Raw genomic sequence first — 10,786 nt, forward strand, 5'->3', positions numbered from 1 at the left:
TTTCAAGAGAGCCACCCTCCAGCTTAATCCACAGCAACAGTTACTGGCTTAGTACAAAGAGGAGGAAACTCAGTCCTTTCTTTAACTATCAATTTACTTTATTCACCTTGTTGTACAATGTAAGAATAAGGCTTATACACTTAGTTAGACAAAAGCTTTCAACTCCAACTGAGTTATACAGTTAATAACAAAACTAGCTAGAATTCATAAGCGCACCCACTAGGTTCCTCTGACCTTTCCCTGACCTAGTCACAGAAAACTTAAGGATATTACCCGAAAAAGGGAGAGATAACGCTGGCCAGGCGTTCCGTTCTCTCTCTCTCTCTTCTACGTCGTCGCCGCGTCGCTCACGCAGGGTCTTCCGCTTCCACGATGGTTGATCTCTGGAATTTTCGCTGGCTCTCTGCCCAAAAAGCTCTATTCTTATCCTGTTGATAATCTCTCCCAATCTGAGCTGCCTCTTTCCGGTTGGCTTAAGCTTGATCACCTCGTTCACAGCTTCTCTTAATTGGCCCAGGCCCAAAGAACCCGGTATCACACCGTGTCCAAATAAGGCCCTTTTCCTGTGATCGATCCTTTATCTTGTCTCATAAAGTAACTAGTTCAAAATGTTTTTTTACCAGCACAGGCCAGTGTACGAGCTCCAGGTTACTGCAGGTCAATCAATCCCAGCAGTTTGTAACTGATTCTGTATTTCTTACAGCCCCTGGCCAACATGTGAAAAAATTACAAGAATGAGATCAGTCGTAAGATGGTAGAACTTGAAAGGAAGATAGGGCGGACTGGGTCTCTTTTCTCCACAGAAAGTAGACACAGTTCTTTATCATTATGAGGGAGTTTGATTATGTAGAAATAGAGAAGGTATTTTCACTTGGGGGTGGGGAAATTCGACATAGAAGCAAAGAAACATGGAATCATAGAATGGTTCGAGCACAGAAGGAGGTCATTCAGCTCATCGTGTCCATGATGGACTCTACAAGAGCAGCTCATCCCACTCCCCACCTTTTCCCCATTGGCCTGCTTTTTCTTACTATTCAGATAATTATCTAATTTCTCTTTGAAATCCACGATTGAATGTCCCTCCCCCACATTCTCAGACAGTGTATTCCAGATCCCAACCACCCACTGCAGTAAATGTATTTTTCCTCATGTCACCTTTGGTTCATTTACAATTCATGTTAAATCAGTTTCCTCTGGTTCGTGACCTTTCTGCCAATGGGAACTGTTTCTCATTGACGACCCAATTTGACACCTCATAATTTTGAACACTTCTATCAAATCTCCTCTCCACCTGCCCTTCTCCAGAGAGAACAGCCACATCTTCTCCAATGCATTCAGATTGAAACAAAAAAGTTTATATGACTTTAAGACTGATGAGAAAAAAAACTGTGTAGTGAATGTTGACATTCGGTTTGAAGAAAGCAGGCTGTCGCTCTAGTAACTAAGCAACAGGAAGATTTACGATGGTCTGGTGATTCAGGTGAAGAAGGCTTTTTCATTTCAGTTACTGCTGGAACTGACCAGGATTACTGCCCAGAAAATTCTTTGTCTTGGAAAATAACTCTTTGATCAAACGAAATTCTGATTTCATCATGAAGTTAAAAGATCTTTGAAGGAGTTGGGAAAAGATCTCATGTATGGGAGTGAAAACCCTTGTTGCTGTTTATGCCTGAAGAGAGAGAAAAGACTCCGAGGAAGAGGAGTTGCTATACATTGGAAGAACACTGCTCTATAGAGAGAGACTGCATTGCTGTGAGGAAGCCTGCAGTGTTGAAGATAGTCTACAGTCTCTGAAAAAGCTCTACTACAAGTGTGAATCCTGTTGCATTTTTATATTTTTTGGAAATTCCTGACATCTCAGGAAAGTTTCTAACATTAGACTGCTACTTTAAAAATGTAAATAGTCCTGTTGCTACAACCAGTTGCTGAAATATCTGCATGATGCCTGCTGCAGATGAACTAACTTGCATGCCTATCCATCAGAGACTGTTTATTAATTTCACCCAGAGAGACATCGAATAGCACCTGACTATTCTACTCTGGGAACTCATCGATCCAGGAAAATACAAGCAAACGTTACAACCCAGTTATTTATTTATTTCTAAGGGACTATTGTAAAATCAATTTCCGTATCCCCATTTCACTGCTGGTAATTGAATATATGTATGTGCATGAGGGTTAGGAAAATTAGGGAGTTATAAAACCTTGTGAGGCATGCTTTATCCTGTTGATATATAAAGTGATTAATTTGGCCACTTTTCGGTAGGTGGAAACTTTACTAATATGCTTTGACCGTAGAGTATTGGGACTGAATTAACAGTGCATTACTCCCGCCTCGGTCGTAACATATTACTTGGGGACTCTCACCCGATTCAAATCCAGCATTAATTATGTGAATTTCAAGGGGAGTAATAATTTTAAATGACAAAATGAAACCAGGTTTTTTTGTACAAGGGTAAAGGGTGTACTATCAGAATGGCACGAGCACAGTAACAGAGTTTCTGGGAAAGGAAAATGTCTCCCTCAGTGACTTGAAAACATTAACCAAGATTAAATTGATAAAATTGGCTGCAAAATTGGGGTTGGAGTTGAAATGAGTTGCCAAGAAGGCAGAGATATTTTTATGTAATAGTTCAACATTGGAAAGATGAAGAAGATGAAGAAGATGACGAAGATGAAGATGATGAAGATGATGACGAAGATGAAGATGATGAAGATGATGATAGAAAATCAGAGAGTGATGCTCTCAAAGTGGAATTGGCTAGAGTACAGTTTTGAACAAAAACCTTGAGCAGGAAAAATAAATACGATTAAGAAAACTTGATAAGGAAAAAGAAAAAAATAAACTGCAATCGCATTGGAAAGACTTCGGCTTGAATTTCAGAGAGAAAGTGCAAAAGAAGTAAGGGAATCAAATTAAAAAGGATGGAACTAAGACAAAGGGATGGTGTTGAATCCAGAGTAAATTCTGGTCTGCAAGAATCTGAATCCAGCCCTGAATCCTGCAAAAAGCAGTTTACATTTATACAAGCTCTCCCGAAGTTTGTGGAAAGGGATGTCGCGACATTTTAAAAAAATATCTTTTGAAAAAGTAGCCAAACAAATGAAATGGCCAAAGGAAAGCTTGCCAGCACTTATGCAAAGTAGGTTAATGGGCGGAGTTCATGACATTTTTGCCATTCTTCCTGAAGAGGCTTCTGCAGATTATGAGGTGCCAAAAAATGTTATTCTGGCTGTGTATGAGTTAGTCCTGAAGCTTACCGTCAGAAGTTTCAGAACGTAAGGGCATTGGCTTGGCAGACGTATGGAGAATTAGAGAGGGTGACGTAAATTAATTCTGATCATTGGATACGGCATTAAGAAGGGAAACCATGTATGAAAACCTTAGAGAATTGATTCTCTTGGAAGAGTTTGAAAATTAAATCCCTTCATTCGTGAGAACTCATGTAAATAACCTGAAAGTTTTAAATTCTCGGCAAGCAGTGGAAATTGCTGATGATTTTGAACTTGTGAATAAGCCAAAACCTTTTGTCTGTCACCCCCACAAACCCGAGAAGGATAGGAATTGGGAGAGTGAAAGGAAGGTAAGTAGCAGGAGACAAGAAGGAAGAGCTGGGAATGCCCAAAGATCACCTCCTCAGGCCAGAAAGCAAGGTGCTGTGGGTAGAAGTGAGGTCCACAAGTCGAAGTGTTAGCATTGCCTCAAGTTAGGACAACTTTGGTCAGAATGCTGGAAGCTGCGAGGTAAACCCATGGGACTTGTTGGGATACACAATGGTACTGCAGAGAAAGAGACTCTGATTGAGAGTACAGCAGACCAGACTGTAGCTTTAACGGTAGCTGTAAAACCAGGCACAAAATCTAGAAGTGAGTGTAGAGGTTAGGAATGATACTTGGAAAGTTAAAATGAATATTTTCAAAGGGAAAAGTAACTGTACATCCCTTCAAGAAGGTGGAAAACATATTGTTCTACTTCGGGATACAGGAGCAACCCAAACCCTTTTCATAGAGAGACACAACACTAAAACAGCCCCTTTGGCCCACTGACTCTGTGTCAACAATCAACCACCCATTTATACTAATCCTACATTAATCCCATATTCCCGACCACATCCCCACCTTCCCTCAATTCTCCTACCACGTACATACACGAGGGGCATTTACAATGTCCAATTTACCTATCAACCTGCAAGTCTTTGGCAGTGGGAGGAAACCGGAGCACCCGACGGAAACCCACGTGGTCACAGGGAGAAGTTGCAAACTCTGCACAGGCAGTACTTGCAGCCAAAGACTTACAGGATGATAGGTAAATTGGCCATTGTAAATTGCCCCTAGTGGAGGTAGGTGGTAGGAGAATGGTGGGGATGTAGTAGAGAATGTGGGGTTAATGTAGGATTAGTATAAATTGGTGGTTGTTGGTCAGCACAGACTCAGTGGGCTGAAGGGCCTATTTTAGTGCTGTATCTCTAACTAAATAAAATAAATAAATAGTACCCTGAACTGCACTTAGGTCGCTAGACCTGTGAGGCTGTGGTGCTAACCATTGCAACACTGTGCCACCCTTTTGCTGGGGGATGGGAGAACATTTCTGCTAGAGAGCACACTGAAGGTTAAAGTATTAGTTAATGTAATTTTAGGGGATTATATACACGTACCTTTATATAGAGTGCACCTAAAGTGTGACCTAATACGGTAACTCTAGGAGTTGTCCATAGTTTGCTGGTAGAGGGAATTGACCTACTCCTGGGAAATGATTTTGCCAGACCAAATGTATCAGTTTCTCCTATAATTAAAGAGAGACCAAGTGAAGTTAAAGAAACAGAATAATTACAGGAACACATTTCAGGAATATTTCCTGCCTGTGTCATAACCCGAGCAATGGCTAAGCAGGTTCCATTGTTGGAGGTAAAATTGGCACCACAAACAGATAGCTGAGTATCTGACATTTTATTTGGTGATTTGGATGATCCAGATGAGTCGTTTATCAAATCTTCTATAATTGCAGCACAGCAAGCTGATCCAGAGTTATACAGAACAGCAGTTGGCTCTGACAGAATCTGAGGCAAAAGGAGTTCCAGAAGGTTATTATGTTGAAGACGGTGTTCTGAGAAGGAAATGGAGACCACATCACAGGCCTGCGGATGAAGACTGGGCAGTTATTCAACATATAATGGTACCACCTAAATATCACCAGGGATTATTAAGGTTAGCACATGACGTTCTTCTAGCATGACATAGGGGGATTCAGAAGACTAAATCAGAAAGGACGTGAGGCATTTTTGTCGGGCTTGTTATTCATGCCAAATGTTGGGAAAACCGCAACCTACCATAAAACCAGCACCACTAATTCCCACAGCAGTTATTGAGGAACCATTTAGTAGAGTATTGGTAGACTATGTAGGACCATTGCCAAAAAAAGCAGGACATCAACATATACTGACTATCATTGATATGGCTGCTCAATTTCCAGTGGCCATTCATTTGATGACAATTACTGATCAGGTATTAGTAGAGCAATTAACACAATTTGTTATGAAATATGATTGATGACTTGAAGTGCAAGTGTAACAAGGTTCTAATTTCATGTCAATAACATTTCAAGAATTTATGAGCAATTTGAATATCAGAGATTTAAAATCTTCAGCATATCACCCACAGACGCAGGGAGCTTTAGAGAGGTACTATCAAACTCTCAAAATAATGATCAGATCATACTGACATGAATATCCACATGATTGGGATAAAGGGCTAGAATGTATTTATTTGTGGTGAGACATTCACCGAATGAGTCTACAGGCTTTAGTCCTTTCAAATAGGTTTACTGACAAAATAATATACAAATAATGGGCAGACAAGAACTTAAAGACACGAAACTTTTAACCAGGGGATGAAGTATTGGTATTTTTATCTTTACAGAGTGAAACATTATATATGCTGTTCAGTTGTATGTATAAAGTAATCAAAAGAGTGGGTAAGGTCAATTATTTAATTGACAGCCTTGATCATCAGAAAAATAATCAGTGGTGTCATATCAATATGTTGAAGCAATATTATTACATGGAGGAGGATAAGCCAGTACTGGCATGTCAGGTAATGGGGACTGTTGAAAAGGGAAAGGATAGTGAGGATGAGGCAGAGGAGACCGAGACAATTCTCAGATTGAACCTCCTACTATCTGGTTAGTGAATACAGAATGACGAGGAAAATTGGATAACAAGCTTTTGTACTTAGATGCTGAACAATGTGAAGACCTAACCAGGCTTTTGACAACCTTGACAAGGTTTTTTAGTGATAAGCCAGGATGTGAAAACATTGGCCATACATGATGTGGATATAGGGAATCTGTTCCTTTAAAACAATATTCTTACTAATTAAGTGCAGAAAAATAGGCCCACGTAACAGCAGAAATCCGATACTTGCTGGAAACCAACTTAATTGAACCTCGTCAAAGTAGCTGGATTTTACAAACAGTTTTAATGCCTGCACCTGATGGGGTAACTAGACTTTGTACAGACTACAGAAACGTCAATGCAGTAACAAAGGCAGACTCCTACCCAATTTCTCATTTCGAAGATTGTATTAACAGAGTGGGCAATGCTTTGTTTCTTCCAAAGATAGATTTGTTAGAGGGATACTGGCAATTTCCTTTGACACCTCGAGCTAAAGAAATATCAGTTTTTGTCACACTGGACTGTCTTTATCAATGCCGGGTGATGCCATTCTGGCTACAAAAAAATGCCCCAGCAACTTTTTCAAAATTAATGAATCAAGTGGTAGCCAGTGTTCCCAACTGTGCAGTGTATCTTGATGACGCGCTAATCATTAAACTGAGACTGGGGCACGCCACAAGGTTGATCCAATGTTTGGGGCACATTGTCAGTCAGGAGAGAGAAATGTTGAAATAATAAAACTCCGTCCCAGATTTGAGAATCTGTCGATCCTCTTTGGGAAAGTGAATCAGAGCAGAATGAAGGGTGAACTGTCTGACTGTCCAGAAGTGATGAAGACACAGCTCAGTCAGCACATTCCACTGGTTTATGATGCTGGAACATTCCTTATACTAAACTTATTCAACCAAGTGAAAACATTTCTTACAGCGATAATTTATGCTACTGATTGTAGGAATGTCTAACGTTGATTCTGATTGAAGATAAAAAGTTTATTAAAATTTGCATCCAGCTGCAATGAACTTTGAACTTTTCTCATTATGTAAACAGTATCTGACGAGTCTCAGTAACAATGTTCAGTGTTGATGAGAGCGAGGATGAGTGAGCAGCTGCTGAATGTGACAGGGTCAGGACTGGATGTTACGACCGAGAAGGGAGGAGTGCACTGTGAATTCAGTCCCACTTCTCCACAAGTCACAACGTTTTATTTAAAGTTTTCCCATTTCTTAATATCGACAATCATATAACTATTTTTCCCAGACTGAACACACTAACCAGGTTTCTTTACCGAACAACAACATTATCAGTTTAGTAGAATACATCTCTTAACCAGCAATGAAGTAAAACACAAGCACACAGATTAATTTTTTTAAAGTTACATCACTAAATTTTAAAGTCCCCTTTCTACCTTAGCATCTCACACTCAAACACATACATATGTATAACTGGTTAACTGAAAAAATAAAAAGGTATTTTTGGATCAGAGCTCTGTTCCAGACAAAAAAACACACCCAGGCATATCACTTGCCCACCCATGAAGAAAACAGACAAGAGACACTGCACCAAAGCTGGCACACAGTCCAACCTCTGAGCACACGCAAACAGGCCACCGAGATCCCCCTGAAAAGTTATCTTCAAGTGGCGCTGAGAAGCAACTCTAGCAAGTCCTCCTCAGAGACCAATCGACACAGTGGACTTCACATGGTCTTTTATGGAATTGCTGGAAAGTGAGATGGGTTATTGTATCTTCTCCTTCTTTTACACTTCAGCAGAATAATATTTATCTTCTTGCAGAAGGTAATGTGTATATACACACAGGTGCTCTGCTACTACTGGGCATGTTCAATCAAAGGGGCACTTGAAACTACTCTGCCCCACTTCGCATATGCGGCAAGAAGTATTCGAATGAAATTCGTTTACATAACTTAGCAACTGTGTTAGCTAATTCAATTTTATGAAGAGAAACTGAACCTGGTGATAACACCAAAACCTAATCTCTCTATAACCAGGAAACACTGTAACAATATCTGCATAAATCTGTATATCATTGAGTCTATCCATATTGGACACTAACTTATAGAATCATAGAATGGTTAGAGAGCAGAAGGAGGCCATTCGGCCCATTGTGTCAGTGCTTGTGCTCTGCAACAACAGTGCAGACAGTCACACGCCCCATATCCCTGCAGATTTTTGCTCTTCAGATGCTCTTCTGATTGGTTTAGATGTAACTGCATGTCATCATCCTATTGCTGACAAATTTATTTCCATGTTATCAGTAATATTTATTTATTTATTTATTGGGGATGTGTTTATTTCTCAAAATGTTACTTTTAAATGACAGACAAATACATTTACACATAACACAGTCACACAGAAATAGAATGAGAAATAGCACACATATACCCACAAACATATTTATAACAGTGTGGGACTGACTGCTTGTCCATCTGAGAATTAGAATTAGAATTAGAACATTACAGCGCAGTACAGGCCCTTCGGCCCTCGATGTTGCGCCGACCTGTGAATCCATCTGACCTACACTATTCCATTTTCATCCATATGTCTATCCAATGACCACTTAAATGCCCTTAATTTTGGCGAGTCTACTACTGCTGCAGGCAGGGTGTTCCACGCCCCTATTACTCTCTGAGTAAAGAAACTACCTCTGACATCTGTCCTATATCTATCACCCCTCAACTTAAAGCTATGTCCCCTCGTGTTTGCCATCACCATCCGAGGAAAAAGACTCTCACTATCCACCCTATCTAACCCTCTGATTATCTTATATGTCTCTATTAAGTCACCTCTCCTCCTCCTTCTCTCCAACGAAAACAACCTCAAGTCCCTCAGCCTTTCCTCGTAAGACCTTCCCTCCATACCAGGCAACATCCTAGTAAATCTCCTCTGCACCCTTTCCATAGCTTCCACATCCTTCCTATAATGCGGTGACCAGAACTGCACACAATACTCCAGGTGCGGTCTCACCAGAGTTTTGTACAGCTGCAGCATGACCTCGTGGCTCCGAAACTCGATCCCCCGACTAATAAAAGCTAACACACCATATGCCTTCTTAACAGCCCTATTAACCTGGGTCGCAACTTTCAGGGATTTATGTACCTGGACACCAAGATCTCTCTGTTCATCTACACTACCAAGAATCTTCCCATTAGCCCAGTACTCTGCATTCCTGTTACTCCTTCCAAAGTGAATCACCTCACACTTTTCCGCATTAAACTCCATTTGCCATCTCTCAGCCCAGCTCTGCAGCCTATCTATGTCCCTCTGTACCCTACAACATCCTTCAGCACTATCCACAACTCCACCGACCTTAGTGTCATCCGCAAATTTACTAACCCACCCTTCTACACCCTCTTCCAGGTCATTTATAAAAATGACAAACAGCAGTGGCCCCAAAATAGATCCTTGCGGTACACCACTGGTAACTAAACTCCAGGATGAACATTTGCCATCAACCACCACCCTCTGTCTTCTTTCAGCTAGCCAATTTCTGATCCAAAGCACGAAATCACCTTCAACCCCATACTTCCGTATTTTCTGCAATAGCCTACCGTGGGAAACCTTATCAAACGCCTTACTGAAATCCATATACACCACATCCACTGCTTTACCCTCATCCACCTGTTTGGTCACCTTCTCGAAAAACTCAATAAGGTTTGTGAGGCACGACCTACCCGTCACAAAACCGTGCTGACTATCGCTAATGAACTTATCCTTTTCAAGATGATTATAAATCCTGTCTCTTATAACCTTTTCCAACATTTTACCCACAACCGAAGTAAGGCTCACAGGTCTATAATTACCAGGGCTGTCTCTACTCCCCTTCTTGAACAAGGGGACAACATTTGCTATATACCATCCTGTTTCTTAACTAGTCGATGGGACAGCTTTCCAAATTTTGGAACAAGTCTCCAGATGTTAGTGATGAGGAGTTGCAGGTTCGACTAGGTCGACAGGGTGTCTTGTCATTGTATCTGGTGCCCAAGTCAATGCTGTGTGATCCGTTCTGTTTAATTCTTATTCTCCATAGTATAACGGTTCAATACAACTGAGTGACTTGTGATAATGAAAACACAAAGTGCTGGAAACACTCAGCAGGTCTGGCAGCATCTGTGGGGAGAAACAGAGTTAATATTTCATGTTGTGACCTTTCATCAGATCTGTTCCTTTCATCCATTCTGATAAAAGGTCACAGAACTGAAACGTTAACTCTGTTTCTCTCCACAGATGCTGCTAAACCTGCTGAGTATTTCCAGCATTTTCTGTTTTGATTTCAGATTTCCAGAATCCACAGTATAATTGCCTTGCGAGGTCATTTCAGAGAGCAGTTAAGATTAAACTGTGGGTCTGGAATGACATTTCCTCCAGACTGAGTAAGGACGGCAGTCATTCTTCCCTACAGGACATCAGATTTTATCCTTGTTAAATACATGTTTTAGACTGTGTTTAACTTCATTGAAATTCTACATACTGCCTTGATTATTGTTGAAAATCCCATTGAGTTCGAATGGCTTTCTCCAGTTACACTTCCAGTGTCCTGGCCAAGGTTACTGCTGTTCAGGTAATGATAGAAACATGGGAGAGATGGGAAAACACTTCCC

Source organism: Heterodontus francisci, chromosome 29 (assembly GCF_036365525.1).
Source record: "Heterodontus francisci isolate sHetFra1 chromosome 29, sHetFra1.hap1, whole genome shotgun sequence".
Lineage (NCBI taxonomy): Eukaryota > Metazoa > Chordata > Chondrichthyes > Heterodontiformes > Heterodontidae > Heterodontus > Heterodontus francisci.